The sequence below is a fragment of the Gorilla gorilla genome, chromosome 6 (assembly GCF_029281585.2).
Source record: "Gorilla gorilla gorilla isolate KB3781 chromosome 6, NHGRI_mGorGor1-v2.1_pri, whole genome shotgun sequence".
NCBI lineage: Eukaryota > Metazoa > Chordata > Mammalia > Primates > Hominidae > Gorilla > Gorilla gorilla.
The window spans coordinates 158,333,351-158,353,656 of NC_073230.2; the positions used below are offsets into that span (position 1 = coordinate 158,333,351).

General features: G+C 42.5%; 1 non-coding gene across 1 annotated transcript; it reads right to left on the reverse strand.

The window, feature by feature from the left end:
* Nucleotides 1-10,982: 10,982 nt before the first annotated feature.
* TRNAC-GCA (transfer RNA cysteine (anticodon GCA)) lies at nucleotides 10,983-11,054 on the reverse strand. Its single transcript has one exon. It is a non-coding gene; the product is annotated as a tRNA-Cys (tRNA).
* Between the last annotated feature and the right edge of the window lie 9,252 nt (nucleotides 11,055-20,306).

The following is a 20,306-nucleotide window of genomic DNA, read 5'->3' on the forward strand; positions in this document are numbered from 1 at the left end:
TGTTAACACACTTTAAAACTACCAAAGTCAGCTCAAAGTAGAAGGAATATAAAGTTGGATCAGGCTGAATGTATTTAAATGGGCTCACTGAGCTGAGATTTTCCAGATTTAGTGTGTTAGCTCCACGGACTGGGAATGACTCTGAAAGGATACTTTCAAAGGGGACAGCTGGATTTGAACCAGAGACTTCTTTAATTTGCAGTCAAATGCAGACTATATCCACATTCTGCTAGTGTGGCTGACTGAAAAACAGGCCCAAAGGTAGCCTACACCAAATGAACTTGAAATGCCAGAGCTTCCTTGGTATGTTGTAGTGGAAGATGTGGTAGGCAGAGCTGTAAGACAGCCCCCACGATTCCTGTACCCTAATATCCATATGTTTGTGTAGTTGCTTCCCCATGAGTGTGGATGGGATGTGTAACTTTTTTCTAATCAACAACATATAGCAGGCTGGGTGCGGTGGCTCATGCCTGTAATCCCAGCTCTTTAGGAGGCCAAGGCAGGTGGATCATCTGAGGTCAGGAGTTCAAGAGCAGCCTGACCAACATGGAGAAATCCCGCCTCTACTGAAAATATAAAATTAGCCAGGCGTGGTGGTGCATGCCTGTAATCCCAGCTACTCAGGAAGGCTGAGGCAGGAGAATAGCTTGAACCCGGGAGGCGGAGGTTGCAGTGAGCCGAGATCGCGCCATTGCACTTCAGCCTGGGCAACAAGAGCGAAACTCCATCTCAAAAATAAAATAAAATAAATAAATAAAATAAACATATATATAGCAAAGGTGATGGGATGTCGTTTCAGCAATTATGTTACTTATCTGGCAAAGATGAAGGGATTTTGCAAATGGAATAAACCTAATCAGCTGACTATAAATTAATCTAAAGGGAGATTATCCTGGATGTGCCTGACTCAATTGTAAGAGGACTTAAGACTTCCTTGAGAGAGTGAGACCTCAAACAGCCACTAGGTCTGCAATTCCTCTATTCTCTCTACATCCTTCTGCCTTTTGCCTGTGAACAACAAGCTTAAGCTTATGTCTACAGGGTTCCAAAAATCCAAGCTTGTCATTTTCCTCCTGAAAGAGGTCAAGTGCACTCAAAAGAATCAATCCCATATTATAGTTCTTGCAACCATCATTAAAACAGCAGCCACTTGGGCTCCCAAGACATCTGCTTCATTTAACACTTAACACAATCAACCACAGTGATAGCTTGATTGATTGTGATGCCAGTGTATGCCATGGACTACTAGCATCCCATTATTTCTCATTGGCAAGGGGCTCCACATTGCACTCAAGCCAAGAATACAAACAAACCAATTCCCCAAACCCATGGTGTGAAGTTATCTACTGATTGCTACCACCTTGCCTCTGATATCAATTCTGTACCAATCAGGATCCAATAGGAAGACAGAAACCACATGGTAACCTAACTAGGAAAAGGTTAGTATACAGAAATAGTAACTAGCAGAGGATTGGAATAGTGAGGGACATTGATTAGTGAGGGGCAAAGAGAACTCTAAAGAATATAGGAAGAGCAGATATAGGGAGTAAACCCTATCCTAGGGCTGAGAAAGGGCACCCAAGGAAGGAACAGATCTGGAAAAACCCCACCTCCACCGCAGGCTGAGATTTAAGCTTTATTGAAAAGGCTGTGGTCATGGCTTACAGAGTGGAGAAATTCACTAAGATGCCACAGCAGCTGGGTTCAAGGGGAATCCACCCCTTAGGGTGTTGGGGGCAACGACCCACAGGGAGATGTTGCACCTGCAGCAGTCACTGGGAAACTGCTTATGGGAGTTCTTGGGGAAACCAACCATGAGAAAGTGCTGCCCTCAGAACTTGCTGCAAAGCTGCCTGAAAGGTGCTGAGGAAGCCATTCACAAGGAGGTGCCGTGCAGCAACACTCCAGAGAAAGCAGACACATGCTGCTGGCTCAGTGTACTGTGTGAGCCCAGAGCTGCAGATGCTGCACACGCTGCAGGAGCCTCCAGGCAGAGTGCACCACAACCAGGAATACAAACCCTTTCCTTCCCCAGCATCCCTCTTGCACCTTCTACTGACAAAGCATAACATTGTGCCACTGACTAGGGAGAAATAGTTACAGGGTCCCACTCCATTATCACAGAGCAGGCAATGAGAGATGCATTTGGAGTCAAGAGACAATACTTTGATAACTGGCACAGGAGACATACTAACAGAGGTTTTCAGCCCTCATCCTAGGGCAGGGCAACAGTTCTACCTGTCCCAGGGCTTCAAACCAGCAGGTTGGCCCAGCTGGAGTTGCTGGGGCTGGACACTAAGTCTAGGTTCCCCAGAAACAAAGCTTGAACAAACAAGGGCTTCTGTGTTGGGACCAGAGACCCCTCCTCTGCAGGTCAATCCCAGGCCCTGAATGGGCAGCTTTCCCTGAGGTAGGCTCACCTGCAGTGTGTCTGCTTGCTGGCCCTTCTGTGTGCCTATGCTCCCCACCTGGATATCCATCAAGCCACCAAAGTTACTCCCCCACCTTTCAAAAATATTTTTTATTTTATAGAAAACTACATAGAATAATTTAAGAATCACCAATATACTTAACACCCAGAAGTGGTAACTACTATCATGTTAGAACTGGCCCATCGTTTTAAGGTAGTGAAACATCACCAACACAGCCATGTCCCCTGCAACATCCTCCTTCCCAATCCACTCCCATTCCTCCCCTCCCTGAAGACAACTATTATCATGAATTTAGGCTGCATCCTTCCACTTTCCACTCGGTTTTTATTTTTCAACTTTTTGAGATAACTGAAGTACTTTTCAGCTAATTTTCTCCAATAATATAATTTTGAATAACTAGTGTACAATAGCACCACCAGGAAACTGACATTGATACAGGCCCCACCAATCTTATTCAGATGTCATTAGATTTTACATGCACCTGTGTGTGTGTGTTTAGTTCTTTGCAATGTTATAACTGATGTAGACTTATGTGGCCACCACCACAGTCAACCTATAGAACAGTTTCCTCACAAGGGTCCCTCATGCCACCTTTTTATAGCCACAGCTACTTTCCCTCCTCATCCCTCTCTAATCCTGGCAACCACTAATCCATTTCCCACATCTATAATTTTATGATTTCAAGATTGTTTTGTGCATGAAGCCATACAATATGTAACCATCTGAGATTGGCTTTTTTTCACTCAGCATAAATCCCTAGAGATCTATCGAAGTTTTTGTGTGTATCAATGGTCTACTCCTTTTTATTGCTGAGTAGTATTTCATCATACAGATGAACAATAGTTTGCTAAACCTCATTCACATATTGAAGGATGTTTGGGTTGTTTCCAGCTTTTGGCCATTATGAATAAAACTTCTGTGAACACTTGGGTACAGATTTTTCTGAGAAAAAAAAATTTGCTTCTTCGGAATAATGCACAAGAGTGCAATTATTGGGTCCTACAGTTAGCACATGTTTGGCTTGGTCAGAACCTGCCAAACTCTTTTGTAGAGTGACAGTACCATTTTACGTTTCTGCCAGTAATGTATGAGTTAATCCAGTTTTGCTGCATCCTCAACAGCATTTGATAATATCACTTTTCTATTTTAGTTATGCTGATGGGAGAGTAGTGATATCCTATTGTAGCTTTATTAGCATTTTCCTAATGGCCGATGATGTTGACATCTTTTCATGTGCTTATTCGTCAACTGAATATCCTCTTCAGCAAAATGTCTTTAAATATTTTGCTCATTTTTGAAATAGACTTTTTTTGTTAAATTTTGACAACTTTATGTATTCTGGATACAAGTCCCATTTAAAAAATACTTTTATATTTATATATGGGTATACAGAAACAATATTCCGTATTTTCTGTGTATGTTTAAACAACCCAAATGAGATAATGCTGAACATATAGCTCTGTATCTTAAATTCCTTTGCACATGACACCGTTCTTTTTGAGAGCTATCTGGTCACTTTTGCAGCTGTTGAACATGGAGCACTCATGAGGTGATAATAAAAGCAACTTCATTTTTGCTCCTCACTGCCCCTTTTAAACTTTCTCAGTGAAATGGTTTTTTCTTGTCAAAGAGACTTTAATGATTACTCTTAGGTAGCAGAAAGTCCCATAGCTGCAATCTTAATTCAGTCATTAAAATGTTCAGTCCCATGGAATAACTGATACTCTGAAATCGACTGGAGCATCTATCTTCCGCTAGAAGTGGAAGAGTTGAGTCATGGTCCCTCCTTTCCCTGTCCCCATCTAGCATTCATCCCTAGCATCTAGGGTGGGGAGAGGGGGAAGAGGGGAGGAGAGGAAAAGGAGAATGAGAAGTTCTTACTTGCCTGGCACTGTAATAAGATAGGTTTGTTTTTTCTGGGCTTGGCAAGTGTTTAAAATGACTCCCTGGATATTTCCATGGGATTCTTCAAAGGGCTTCATTGGGAACATCTGACTGCCTCTGTGACCTGGCAGCACACCTCTCTTGGGCTGACATTTCTACCTGCACCTCTGGCTTTCTGGGTTCCATGTCACACAGATTCTCTCTGTTGGGGTCCATGACTCATCCTCTTGGGCAGAGTTTAACATAGCTCCTGAGTAGCTCTCTCTCTTGTGTGGCCTGCAGGGAACACCCCTGTGCCTTTGGTCCCCAGCCCATGCTGGTGATGCAGGCCCATTTCCAAGAGCTGCATCCACTCCCACCTGCAGGGCAGCCACCCCTGCTTAGCTTTGTGCCCTCCTTTGTGCTGGACTCTGCTCCATCGCAAACCCCGACTCCAGGGCATGTGGACCAAGTTCTGTGAGCTGAGACTCCTTGAAGCTCCTTCACTAGGCTTGAGTTAGGGGAAACCCCCCCCTCAACTCTTTCCCCTTGAGAAGAGCAGGAAAATGTATTCCTCACCAACACTCTGATCTCCAACAAACTGACCCTCTTATACCCTCCTGGTAGGAAGCCATCTGGTTATCAGACATGACTTTGAAATTTCCACATGGTGCTCTCTCATGCCTACTTTTGGTATCTGATACCTATTTTATCTTGGACCCTCAGCTTAAACTTTCTTTTAACTGCATAATTTAAAAAATTACATTATAAGAGTCCAGAAAGTGTTATTTATCTATTCCACTATAAAGGGACATGCTCAGGACATTTCTTTTTTGTTTGTTTGTTTTCAAATTAACAATAGTGCTGCAAAGAACATTTGCGCACATCTCCTGATAAACTTATGCTAGAGTTTCTCAGATGTACCAAGAAGTGAAATTCCTGAATTTTATGCATACTTTTAAGTATACTCTTATAGGTTTATATGATTTATATACAGATTTTGCTGTTTTTATTGCCAAAATTTTCTCCATAGTGAGTGTACCAATTTACCAATTTTATACTATCAGATATATAAATCTTAAACACAAGCCCCAAATCTGTGCCCATCTGTACACTTCCTTATAAAGTCCAGTTTTAGCCAAGAGTTCTGCTAAGCCAGTTTAGCAAAAACCCCCACACCCTTGATGTCTGAGCACTCTTTTCTTTTTTTTTTATTATTATACTTTAAGTTTTAGGGTACGTGTGCACAACGTGCAGGTTTGTTACATATGTATACATGTGCCATGTTGGTGTGCTGCACCCATTAACTTATCATTTAGCATTAGGCATATCTCCTAATGCTATCCCTTCCCCCACCCCACAACAGTCCCTGGTGTGTGATGTTCCCCTTCCTGTGTCCATGTGTTCTCATTGTTCAATTCCCACCTATGAATGAGAACATGCGGTGTTTGGTTTTTTGTCCTTGCAATAGTTTGCTGAGAATGATGGTTTCCAGCTTCATCCGTGTCCCTACAAAGGACATGAACTCATCCTTTTTTATGGCTGCATAGTATTCCATGGTGTATATGTGCCACATTTTCTTAATCCAGTCTATCATTGTTGGACATTTGGGTTGGTTCCAAGTCTTTGCTATTGTGAATAGTGCCGCAATAAACATACGTGTGCATGTGTCTTTATAGCAGCATGATTTATAATCCTTTGGGTATATACCCAGTAATGGGATGACTGGGTCAAATGGTATTTCTAGTTCTAGATCCCTGAGGAATCACCACACTGACTTCCACAATGGTTGAACTAGTTTACAGTCCCACCAACGGTGTAAAAGTGTTCCTATTTCTCCACATCCTCTCCAGCACCTGTTGTTTCCTTTCCAATAGTCCCCCAAAGTCTTATTTCAGCATTAACTCAAAAGTCCAAGTTCAAAGTCTCACCTGAGACAAGGCAAGTTCCTTCCACTGATGAGATTGTAAAATTAAAAAAAAAAAGTTAGTTATTTCCAAGATACAATGGGAGTACAGGCATCGGGTAAATGCTCCTGTTCCAAAAGGGATAAATTGGCCAAAATAAAGGGACTACAGGCCCCATGCAAGACCGAAATCCAGCAGGGCAGTCATTAAATCTTAAAGCTCCAGAATTATCTTTTTGACTCCATGTCTCACATCCAGTTTACATTGATGCAAGGAGTGGGCCAAGGCAGCTCTGCCTCTGTGACTCTGTAGGGTACAGACCCCATAGCTGCTTTCATGGATGGGTATTGAGTGCCTGAGGCTTTTCCAGGCACATGGTGCAAGCTGTTGATGGGTCTACAATTCCAGGGACTGGAAGGGTGGTAGCCCTCTTCTCACAGCTTCACTAGGCAGTGCCCCAGTGGTGACTCTATGTGGGGGCTCCAACCTCACATTTACCCTTAGCACTGCCCTAGTAGAAGTTCTCTATGAAGGCTCCACCCTTGCAGCAGACTTCTGTCTGGACATCCAGGTGTTTCCGTACAACCTCTGAAATCCAGGTGGAGGCTTCCAAGCCTCAACTCTTGCCCTCTGCACACCCGCAGGCTTAACACCATGTGAAAGCCACCAAGACTTCTTATGGCTTGCACCCTCTGGAGCAGCAACCTGAGATGTATCTGAGGCCCTTTTAGTTACAGCTGGAGCTGGAGTGGCTGGGAAGCAAGTGCCATGTCCTAAGACTGCACAGAGCAGCAGGGCCCTGGGCCTGGTCCATGATACCATTTTTCCCTCCTAGGCTTCTGGGCCTGTGATGGGAAGGACTGCCATGAAGTTCTCTGGATTGCCTTGGAGGCATTTTCCCTCATTGTCTTGATTATTAACACTTGGCTCTTCTTTACTTATTCAAATTTCTGCAGCTGGCTTCAATCCCTCCACAGATAATGGGTTTTTCTTTTCTACCACATGATCAGGCTGCAAATTTTCCAAACTTTTATGCTTTGCTTCTCTTTTGAATATAAGTTCCAATTTCAGACCATCTCTTTGTGAACATATATGATATGCTGTTAAAACCAGCCAGGTCACATCTTGATGCTTTCCTGCTTAGAAATTTCTTCTGCCAGGTACCCTAAATCATCTCTCTCAAGTTCAAAGTTCCACAGATCCCTAGAGCAGAGGCACAATGCCACAGTCTCTTCACTAAAGAAAAGCAAGAGCGACCTTTACTCCAGTTCTCAATAAGTTCCTCATCTCCATCTGAGATCACCTAAGCCTGGACTTCACTGTTCATATCACTATCAGCATTTTGGTCACAACCATTCAACAAGTCTCTAGGAAGCTCCAAACTTTCCCTCATCTTCCTATCTTCTTCTGAGCCCTCCAAACTGTTCCAGCCTCTGCCCATTACACAGTTCTGAAGTCGCCTCCACATTTTCAGGTATCTTTACAGCAATGCCCCACTTCTCTGGTACCAATTTGCTGTATTAGTCTGTTTTCACACTGCTATAAAGACATACCTGAGACCGGGTAATTTATGAAGATAAGAGGTTTAGTTGACTCACAGTTCCACAGACGGTACAGGAAACGTGGCTGGGGAGGCTTCAGAAAACTTACAATCATGGCAGAAGTTGAAGGGGAAGCAGGAACAGCTTCACACTGCCGGAAGAGGAGGAAGTGCTACACACTTTTAAACAACCAGATCTCATGAGATCTCTCTCACTGTCATGAGAACAACAGGGGGAAGTCTGCCCCCATGATCCAGTCACTTCCCAGTAAGCCCCTTCTCCAACATTGGGGATTACAATTTGACATGAGATTTGGGTGGTGGCATAGAGCCAAACCATATCAGGAGGTGAGAAGACCATAGCTGGCATGGTAACTCGAGGGTGTCTTTAGAGACACAGGCTCCTTTTATATCTCTGGTCAGCCTTCCTTAAAATGTGGATCCCATCCTCAAAGTTGACTCATGGTCCAAGTTGATAGCTTGTGCCCCAGCCATCACATCTATGTTATAAGTAGGAAATAGAAGTAAAGGCAAAAGAAGCACATGACATGTTTGTCCTTCTCTTAAATTTTCCCAGAAGTCTTAACTGTTCCTTATCCCTCATGTGTATGCCACCCCTGGCCGAAGACGGCCCAGGAATGTGGTCTTTTAGCTGAGAACATAACTGCTCAGTATGAAATCTGAGTTTCTATTACTACAGAGGAGAAAAGAATGAATATTGGGTACTTAACTAGTAGCCTCCTTTGAGACACACACACATACACACACACGTGTAGCACTGTTTCTACAATTTTTAAAAAGTGGATAAAATACAGCAAATATTCAGGGTCGCTGTGTTGCATCATTCCAGGGTACTGTGTAATTGGTAAAGTTATATAATGCGCAACCTGTGTGTCTGCACATGGTTGCCCTGGCAACCACCATCATCTGTCCAGTGTTCCATGTATTAAGACCTATCATATTAATGTCTGCTGCTCTTTGAGCTAATAACGTATTTTTAACCATTGGTGAATTGGTCTGTTTTCCCTCTGAATGATTGCTAGGAGCTATGAGATGTTTTGAATTCCACAGTAAGAGCTTCTCCTAACCTAGGCTCTTTGGAATAATTATTTGCCACCTCTCCTAGACATTTGGCTCTGGCCTTTTAATACTCGTTTTACCAGTTAGAGTTTTATTGTGTCTTTTATTGTAAGTTGCCTTGGATTCTTTTTTTAAAGCAAGCTTGGTGTAAACAAATAAAATCTTGGTGGTAATAATTAGGTACAAGGGAAACAGAAAAAATCTAGGGCAGTTTTCCTCTACCCCTCCAAGAAATGATTATGGCTGAGGAGGTAAAAATGAAATATGTGAAAAATGTCACAAGAGAAACACTTCAGTCTTTGCCATTGGTTGGAAAATTTGGTTCCTTGAGGCTGGCCTACCAGATAACAAGGAGCTATACTATAATTGCCCAGAGTAAAATGATAGTGACAAAGGGGGCACCGGGATTTGAACCACGGACCTCTTGATCTGCAGTCAAATGCTCTACCCCTAAGCTATACCCCCTAAGGTACTCACCTTTTTTAAATAAAGATATATTAATAATCACAGTCATTCACAAGCTACGCTCTGGCCACTCTATCTCCTGTAGCTCCCCAGGAGCTACAGGTGTGGAGTTATGTAATGCACAACAGAGCAGCTCTGCTGTACAACCCCCTCCACACCTGCCGGCACCTGGCCAATTAAGCTGCAGCCTTAGCTTTTTGGGAAAAGGAGAGTGGTGGGGTTAAATCCAGATATAGACATAGCTTGAGGGCCTGGGTTTGGGCCCTGGGCCTGATTGTTCTGGAGTGCAAAGAGCCCCTACTTGATAGTAATTGATGTTCCAATATTGAGCCATCAGTGCATTTCTGTTTTAAGTCCTTCTTGGTTATGTGGGATTGTACTATTGGATAAGGTTTTCTACTATTTTGTCTAGATTACTCTGAAATGAGATTGGCCTATAGCTTTCTTTGTGGTATATGCTCTTGTAATTTATTTTTTATATCAGGATTATGTGAATTTCCTAGAATGATTTGGAGAGATTTAAAGCGTTCTACGCTGGAACATTATATATAACATAGAATTACATATTCTTAACTAAAGATTAGCAGAAACTTGCTTGTAAGCCTCTGGGTGGGGTGCCTTTTGTGAGGAAGAGCTCCTTAATGATCTTTTAATGAATTCTGTCATTATTGGTCTATTTAAGTGCTCTGCTTCATCTTAGGTCACTTTTAGTAATTCATTTTCACTTAGAAAATATAATAAAGTTGTACATAGTATTTGCTTTTCTTTCCTTCCTTTCTTCCTCCCTTCCCTTCCCTTCCTACTTCTCTTTTCTTAGATGGAGTTTCACTCTTGTTGCCTAGGCTGGAGTGCAATCTTGGCTCACTGCAACCTCCACTTTCTGGGTTCAAGCAATTTTCCTGCCTCAGCCCCCTGAGCAGCTGGGATTACAGGCACCCACTACCATGCCCAGCTAATTTTTGTATTTTTAGTAGAGATAGCGTTTTGCCATGTTGGTCAGGCTGGTCTCGAACTCCTGACCTCAGGTGATCCACGTGCCTTGGTCTCCCAAACTGCAGAGATTACAGGTGTGAGCCACTGTGCTCGGCCCATAGTATTCTCTTATAATCTGAAATTTTATTTAGGTATGTTCTATTTTTTTTTCATTATATTGTTCATTTGCCTTTTTTGGCTTAGACTACATGAAGATTCATTTATTTTTTGAGGTAAAAATTCAGATCCAACTTCAGTTACCAAAAGTTGATCAGTTGATCTCAGTAGTTGTTGCCTCTTATATTTTGAAGCTCTGTTAATAGATGCATATACACTTAAGATTGTTATGTCCTATTGATGAACTGATCTTTTTATCATTATGAAATATTCCTCTTCAGTGCAGTAATTTTCCTTGTTCTGGTCTATTTAGTCTGTTATAAAATACACTTTTCATCTTTGTTTTGGTTAGTATTTGTTTGGCATATACTTTTTCCACTCCCTTAAATTATTCATCTTATTATATTTAAAGTGGCATTCTTATAGATAGCTTATAGATTTCTTTGTTCAATGATCCTCCCGTGTCAGCCTCCCAAGTAGCTAGGACTACAGGTGTGAGTCACCATGCCCAGCTAATTTTTTAAAAAATTATTTTTCGTAGAGACATAGCCTACCAGATAACAAGGAGCTATTCTATAATTGCCCAGTGTAAAAGGGTAGTGACAAAGGGGGCACCTGGATTTGAACCAGGGACCTCTTGATCTGCAGTCAAATGCTCTACCCCTGAGCTATACCCCCAAGCTACTCATCTTCTTTCAATAAAGATGTATTAATAATCACAGTCATTCACAAGCTACACTCTGGCCACCCTGTCTCCTGTAGCTCTCCAGGAGCTACAGGTGTGGAGTTATGTAATGCACAACAGAGCAGCTCTTCTGTACAACCCCCTCCACACCTGCCAGCATCCGGCCAATTAAGCTGTAGCCTTAGCTTTTTGGGAAAAGGAGAATGGTGGGATTAAATCCAGATGTAGACATAGCTTGAGGGCCTGGGTTTGGACCCTGGGCCTGATTGTTCTGGAGTGCAAACAGCCCCTACTAGCCTCAAACTCCTGGCCTCAGCTGTTCCTGCGGCCTCAGCCTCCCAAAGTGCTGAGCCAAACTCCCAAAGTGCTAAGCCAGTGTGCCCAGCCACATTTGGTTTTATTTGTTCCAAATACTAGATTTTGTTCTTGTTTTCCTGACTTCATTGGGATTGCATTTTTTTAATGATCTCCTTTTGTCTCCACCGTGAGCTTATTAGCTATTCCTCTTTGTTTTATATTTTTTAGGGTTCCTCTAGAGATCACAGTATCATCTTTAACTTATCACATTTTACCTTCAGATAATGTTTTGCTACTTCTCTGACAGTGTGAGAATCTTACAACAGATTTCCATTCCCCTCATTTTGTCCTTTGTGTTATTATTGTCATAGATTTTACTTCTATGTATATTATAAACCCAATATATTTATATTATTTTTGCATTACTTATCTTTTTTTTGTTGTTTTTAATTTTTTAATATAAAAAGGAGACAGGATCTCATTATGTTGCCCAGGCTGGTCTTGAACTCCTGGCCTCAAGCGATATTCCTGCGTTGACCTCCCAAAATCCTGGGATTACAGGTGTGAGCCACTGTGCCCAGATACATTAATTATCCTTTACAGAGATTTTAAAATGAGGCAAAATTATATTAATCTACATATGTACCATTTCTGACACTTTTTATTACTTTGGGGAAATCCAGATTTTCATCTGGTATCATTTTTCTCTTTCCCTGAAGAAGCCTACTCTACTTCCTGTAAAGTAGGTCTATGGGTAATGAATTCTTTCAGCTTTTGTTGGTCTGAAAAAATGTTTACCTTCATTGATGAAAGATATTTTCACTGGGTGTAGAACTCATTGAATATAGAATTAGTAGTATTTTTAAAAAGATATTCCTTTTCCCCCTTTCTAGACTGCATGATTTTTGATAAGAAGTCTGCTTTCATTCCTCTATGTTGGTTGTCTTTAATATTTTTTCTTTATCATTAGCTTTCAGCAACTTTATCATGATGTGCTTTGGTTTGGTTTTCTTTATGATACTTATGCTTGGTGTTTGTTGAGATGATCTGTGGATTTCTAATTTTCATCAAATTTGAAAACTTTTGGACCACTTATTAAAATTTTGTTCTGTATTTCTTTCTGTTCTTTTCTTCAGAGACCACACACACACACCACACCACACCACACCACACTTTTTTTTAAAAAAAACAGGTCTTGCTCTGTCACCCATGCTGGAATGCAGTGGTATGATCATAGCTCACTGTAACCTCAAACTCCTGGGCTCAAGTGATCCTCTCATCTCAGCCTCCTGAGTAGCTGGAACTATAGGCACACACCACCACACCTGGCTAATTAAAAAATTTTTTTCTAGACACAGGATTTTGCTTATTACATAGGCTGGTCTTGAACTCCTGGCTTCAAGCAATCCTCCCACCTTGGCCTCCCAAAGTGTTGGGATTACAGGCGTGAGCCACCATGCCTGGCCAAATATATATGTATTAAACTGCTTGATATTGTCTCACAGCTCACTAAATCTATGCTTATTTTTTTCTGTCTTCTTCCTCTGTGTACTTCATTTTGGTAGCTTATATTGCTATGTCTTTAAGTTTAATAATCTTTCCTTCTAAAACATCTAACCCAGTTACTTTTCATTTCAGATATTGTATTTTTATCTATAGAATTATATTTGGGCTTTTTAAATATTTTTTATTTCTTTCCTCATTATGTCCTTGTCTTCCTTTGCATATTTCAGCACATTTATAAGATTTATAATAGCTGTTTTAAAGTGATTTTCTGCTAACTTCATCATCTCTTTCCTTTCTGCATCTGTTTTTCCTCTGATTATGGCTCATATCTTCCTTTGTCTTTGAATTTTTGTTAGTATGTTGGACATTATGAATTTTATGTTGTGAATGTAAAATTGGATGCTATGTTTGGTTATATTCCTTTAAAGAGTGCTGAATACTAGATTTAGTTGTATTCCTTTAAAGAGTATTGAATTTTGTTTTGGGATGCAATTAAGTAACTTGGCTGTCCACCTACTCCATTTGAAGCTTGCTTTTACATTTTGTTAGAGTGAGTCCAGAGTAGCCTTTATTCTGTACATTAGTCCTCCTTTATCTATAGTTTCATTTTTCAAGGTTTCAGTTACCTGTGGTCAACCTTGGTCTGAAAATAGGTGATATAGTACAATAAAATATTTTGAGAGACAGTGAGAGAAAGGGAGACCACATTCATATAACTTTTATTAAAGTATACAGTTATTATTATTCTATTTTATTATTGATTATTGTTAATCTCTTACTGTGCCACACTTATAAATTAAATTATTATTTTTATTATAGGCATGTATGTATAAGAAAAAACAGTATAATTAGGATTTGGTATTATCTGTGGTTTCAGGCATCCACTGGGGATTTTGGGATATATCCCCTGCAGCTAAGAGAAACTGCAGTATAATTTACCTTCACTCCTATGGCAAGAACCTTCTGATAACTTTGCTCAGTGCCTTAGGTATTATGAGATCTCTCCACTCTCTTTGATTTGGAACATGTATTCTTTCTGGTCCTGTGTGAACTCTAGGAGTTGTTTGCCTTGCTGTCTACTGGTGTATTTTTGGTGTTTTTTTTTTTTTTTTTTTTTCATTTTGGACTTAAGGATTTTCCTGTTGTCTAGCAGAATTTTAAGATACCTCCCAGCTCCCACCAAGATTCCTACCCCCTGGGATATATGCACCATATAATCCTCTTCCTTTCTTTGTGGGCAAAACTTATGAATATGATAGGATTTCACTCTCATGATTAGGTTACACTATATCATAAAGGTAAAGGCATTTTGCAGGTTAAGGTCTCTAATAAGTTGACTTTGATTCATCAAAAGGGAAATTATCCTGGGCAGGTATGACCTAATCAGAGGAGCCCTTTAAAAGAAGGTCCTGGTCTTTCTTGAAGAGAGAGATCCTTCTTCTAGCTTTGAAAAGGTGGGTTGCCATTTTCTGGAAGGACCATGTGGCTAGGACCTGAGGGCAACCCCTAGGTGCCTGGCCAACAGCCAGCAGGCAATAGGGACCTCAATCATATGGCCACAAGAGAAATGAATTCTGCCCAAATCAGTGAGCTTGGAAAAGAGCCCTGAGTCTGAGCCTGGCTGCATCTAGATTTCAGCCTTATGAGGCCCTGAGGAGATGACCAGCTATGATATTTCTGAACTCCTGACTGTCTCACTTGCACCTGTGAGATTTTAATTTATGGAGGAGACTGAGAGACAACACAGAGACCAATGCCATTGAAAGAAGATGTTTATTACTTATATTATCCAACAGAAGGAGGCATGCCCCACCATGCAGAGCCACATGGGTGAAGCACCAGTTTTGGTCAGAAGACAGAAGTGACAGGAAAGCATGGGCCAGAACCTTTATTGGGGTTTCCATGGAAAAGGCAAGGCAAAGCAGGGCCACCAGTTTAGGACTGGCTGGTTTGAATAATCCTGGCAAATCTTAGGGGCATAGAGGCTGTCCCCAGTTGTCTTGATGCCTGGCCCTGGAGTAATTTAGAGTAGGGGAATATTGCCATGGTGTGTTAGAGTTTGATAAGGAGATGGTTTGAAGGATGGGCTCTGGGTTGGTTAGTTTGCATATAGAAGGTGTGCTCCCAGGTGAGCCCTTTGCTGTCTCTAAGAATTGGCTAACCTTGAGAGGGGCAGTCTCTGCCCAGTCAGTGAAGCCACAAATGCCAGAGCATCAAGAATACAGAACATAAGAAAATACAGTTAACGTAATGGGCCCTGTAATGAATGGAGGCCAAAGAGACAAAGAATCTAAGAAAGCACAGAACACCAACCCACAGAAACTGTGAGATAATAAGTTTGTGCTGTTGAGGCCTCTAAGGCTGTTTGTCATGAACCAATAGAAAATGAGAACAGTCCTCCAGGCACACTCATCCTCGTCATGGGACCTCTCCGCAGTTTCCCAGAACTTTTCATGCAGCTTCCTTCTCTCTGGTACTTTTACCTACAAATGCTAGCTTCCCTGACCTCCTTGAAGTCTTATTTTTGCCTCTTCAACTCAATGAGACCCCTGGAGTCTGTGTTGATTCCCTGTCCCTTCACTGCAGACCACAGGCACTAAGCTGGGGCATTGCAGGGCTTGGTCACTGTAGGGCCATTGTTTTCCTTCTCACTGCTCTCCTCTGCTTATTGTTCAGTGCCTGAAAACCATTGTTTTATATATTTTGCCCAGTTATCTCATTACTTATGGCAAGGAGGCAATTCCCATAGTAGTTAGTTTTTCATGGGTGGATGCAGAAATCCATGAACCCAAAAACCATTTAACAGTCAATATCACTACTCCTGAGCCATACAGACAAAGGATAACAATAGAATGTTACTTCCAACCAGCATGTTTTCACTTGTGTATACGTTTGTATTCTTTGGTAGCAGCCCACAGAAATTAACTCTGGATAATTCAAGCAAAAAGAAATGTATAGTGTAGCTAATGGGTAACTCAGAGAGTGGCTGGTAGGCTGGAGAGCTAGCTGGCAGGAAGCAGAGTAGCTTGGTCATCTGGGTAGCAGAGAGCTTGGCACTCTCTCGTAGCTGCCACCACCAAACACTCCACCTCTGCTGGTTTTTTCATCCATCCTTGGATTGCCCTGCTCAAGACTGCGGGTCCCCAAGGAAAGTGTTTGGCCTATCATGGGACAACTGTCTGACCTGGGCCAGGGTAAGGGGGTGTACCTTGCTCTACTATCCCACAAAAAGACACCCAAAGGGAAAGAGGAGATTCCCCCAAGAGAAGCTTAGGTTCTGATAGGAAGTGGGAAAGGATGTTGGATGGCCATGAAGAGACAAATGCCACTAGAGCCTTGAGGACGCACAGCCGCCAATGATGTCTGACATTCTGCACATCCCAGGAGCTGGCAAACTTCCTCCCTTGAAAACTGCTTCCCTTCCTGCCAAGATCCCCTCCTCACCGTCTGGCCCCCGGATGCCCCACAGCCATCTGGCTGCCCTTTCCAAGTCTGTGGCTAAAAATGTTGACTCCTACAACCAGAAAGGACTTCAGGATAACCTTTTCTGTGCCCTTCTGAGTTGGAGACAGCTGATCAATAACACAGTCAGGCAGCAGCATGTGGGGTCTAGAGGCTGCATGTCTTGTCCTAAGTCACGGCCAGTCACGCCCAGTGTGTAGCAGGTGCTGATGACAGGCCAGGCTCTGAGCTGGACACTGTCCACGCATCCCTTACACAACCCACCCAGCCATCGTAAGTGGTAATTTCTCTTTTCAGTGCTTACAGATGAAGATGCTGGGGCTTGGAGAGGTTAGATAACTTGTTTAAGGCTGCCAGCTAATAAATGGAGAGTCTGCCTTGGAGCCTGGGGCCCTGCAAAGTCAAGGCCAGTGATCTTAACCACCAAGTAATACTGCACTGAATACAGAGGACATTTTCCCCTCTTCGCTTGGTACAAATAAGGACACAGGAGGGGTGGCCCCAGAGTCTTGAGGAAATGGTGACCACCCTCCCAGAGAGGGAGCAGTGAAGATTCACCATCATCTGTCTAGCACATGCTTTTGTAAAGGTGTTCATCCTGGGAGAACGTTTGCCTGTGTGCTGCTGAGAGGAGAGTTGAATGTGGTTGAAAGACCCCCACTGCAAGGAATGGGCCTGCTCCGCCCCTCAGTGGTTTGTGCCTCAACAAAGCTGCAGGATATTCCCAAGTCTTGGCTTTCTCATCTGGAAAATGAGAGAAGGAAAGACCTTCTTATCCCCTGTATGAGTTCTCTTCCATGTGTTTCAGGGAGTCTGTCCTACTTGCGAAAATTGTCTGTGCTCGTGGGGAGGGGTGAAAGTGGGGCCAGGTGTAAGCTCATGTGTGGGGGTTGAAGATGAGGGTAGGGGCTTGGTAGTAAACTTCTGTGTGAAGGAGTGATGAAGACAGGGTGGGATGAGGTAATAACCCCTAACTACACTTCCCTGCACTGACCAGGGCACGTGTGCACATCTGGGGCCCCTTGTGCTGTGGCATCCAGAGAGGCAGACTCCACAGTGAGGCTTGGAGCTCTCCAGGCCACCCCATAGTCCCATAAATGACCCCCAAGTCCATCCAGCTCCTTTGGTCCAATCCTGAATTTGGCTTTGCTAAGCCACTCCCAGATTCTCTCAACACGGACCCTGCTCCCTGCCTCATAGTTCACAGAGACTCTAGAAGCTCTGTCTTTGACTTTCCCAACTTCCCACTCTTCCCAGGGTCACTCTGTCCTCACCTATCCAAACCCTGAGCTTTCCATGGCCCAATTGTATCAATGATCCTCTTCTTGGAGTGTGTCCAGTCAACGGTGAAAATATGCTGAAGCACCCCTTCTGTAATGACTGACAGATAAATGTACAATGTCTTGGACCTTTCTTTTAATTCTCCCAAATCTAGCCAGACATACATGGCTTCTTCTCTTTCTTCCAATTCTTAAATGATGTATACACAAAAATTTTTTAAAAAATTGTTCTGTATCAAAACAATTTGGCTTAAAAAGTTTGTGGAATATTACTCAGCTTTGAAAAGGAAGGACAGTCTGACACATGCTACAACATGGATGAACTTTGAGGGCATTATGCTAAGTGGAATAAGCCAAATACTGTATGATTCCACTCATATGAGATGCCCAGTCAAATTCACAGAGACCAAATGTAGAATGTAGGTTGCCAGGGCTGTGGAGGGAGTTTAAAATGGGGAGTTAGTGTTTAATACAGACAGTTTCTGTTTGGGAAAATGAAAAATGTCTAGAGATGGATGGTGGTATTGGTTGCATGACGATGTGAATGTGCTTAACACAACTGAACCATACACTTAAAAGCAGTTAAAATAATCAATTTTATGTTATGTATATTTCACCACAATAACAAGAGAAAAAAGCTTATAAAGCTTATTATAACAGGCCAGGTGCGGTGGCTCATGCCTGTAATCCCAGCACTTTGGGAGGCCAAGGCAGGCAGATCACGAGGTCAGGAGATCCAGACCATCCTGGCTAACTTGGTGAAACCCCGTCTCTACTAAAAATACAAAAAATTAGCCGGGCGAGGTGGCGGGCGCCTGTAGTCCCAGCTACTTGGGAGGCTGAGGCAGGAGAATGGCGTGAACCCAGGGAGCGGAGCCGGCAGTGAGCCGAGATCGCGCCACTGCACTCCGGCCTGGGTGACAGCGAGACTCCGTCTCAAAAAAAAAAAACAAAAAAAAAAAACTTACAACAAAAACCAGGTGGCGGCCCCATGTCACCTGTCTGCATACAATCCCTGCTCCCCGAAGGCAAGGCAACCAGTTTAAACTCTTAGCGTTCCCCCGTGGGTACTTCCATTGGTCTGAAGAACAGGCTTATACTGTTATTTCTTCATTTTTTCAGTTTGAAATCTTATCTAACTTCCTCTGATGGAAGACAATAATTTAACTCTTGTATAAGTCTCTTTCTTTCCCACAATCTACACACACACCCACATACACAAACACACACGTGTGCACACACTCACACATATACAAACACACATGCATGCACACACGCACACATTTTCTCTCCCTCTAGTCTCTCAACTCAATATTCAGTATTTATATTATTATGATTGTACAAATTTTTTTTTTTAACAGCTGGGCTTTATAGTGTCCTCTGATTAGATTTTCTCTCATACAGCTCTTTGTTTTCCTGGGAATTTATGGTGACCTTTTTGCTAAGTTTTCTACAAACTTCATCAATCATCCCGATATTTCTGAAAGAGGAATGAATCCCTATTTACTGGTGGAGTGTTTTTTTTTTTTTTTCTCGGAGACATGCCTCCCTAATCGCTCTGAATTGTTCCATGCACTCTGGGCCTGCTGCCAGCTACTACTTGGGGACCTCTCTTCCCCACCAGCCTGGGAAGTCACCAGTCCTCCCTGCCTTTGATGGTCTGTTGCATTCTTTTGATGAAGTGCATCCTCCAGCAGCTTCCCCGGACTTTAGGTTTCTGAGAGCACCTTCTTCTAACATCATACTCAGTTGGTCGTTAGTCTGGGAATTTCATTCCCACAGTTGGTAATAATTTTTCTGCACAATATTCAAAAGCTTTGCCCCCTTGTTTCTTAACTTTTTTTTTTTTTTTTTTAGACGGAGTCTCACTCTGTCGCCCAAGCTGGAGTGCAGCAGGGCGATCTCGGCTCACTGCAACCTCTGTCTCCCGGATTCAAGTGATTCTCGTGCCTCAGTCTTCCAAGTAGTTAGGATTACAGGTGCCCGCCACCATCCTGGCTAATTTTTCTATTTTTAGTAGAGACAGAGTTTCACCATGTTGGCCAGGCTGGTCTCGAACTCCTGACCTCAAGTGATCTACCCACCTTGGCTTCCCAACGTGCTGGGATTACAGGCGTGAGCTACTGCACCTGGCCAACACACCTGTTTATTCTTGTTATTCTTTTTCTTCCCTTGCATATCCAACATTCCATTCATCTTTTCTGCCTGAATAATACTCTAGTATTTCCTTTAGGGAGGTTAGCTGATAAATATTGTGTTTTTCTTTGCTCAAAAAAATCTTTATGTCATTTTCAGAGCAGGGATACAGGCTATTCCAAGAGGTATATCTTCAAGAAAAAAACAAAATCAGAAGATTAACTGATGTGTTTTACTGTGTTAGAGGAGATTTTTACTGAAAGGACAAAGAATCGGAATTCAATTAACAGAAAATGTCATCCCAGTTCGGGAGGGATGACTGATTTCACAGACCTGAGGATGCTGAAAGCTAAATATCTTCAGTGACAGAACCCAGAGAAGCAATCTGCCTCCCAAGGTGACCCTAACCCCAGAAGGGCTCAGGAATTGGAGGCACTAGAGCCCAGCAGGTGGACCTTTGTCATGGAGCTGGAAACAGAAGCCCCAGTTGAAATTCTGTTTCCAAAGCAGAAAGACTCCAAATCCTTTCTGCCATGGAGTAATCCAGATGAGAGAGAGGCTTAC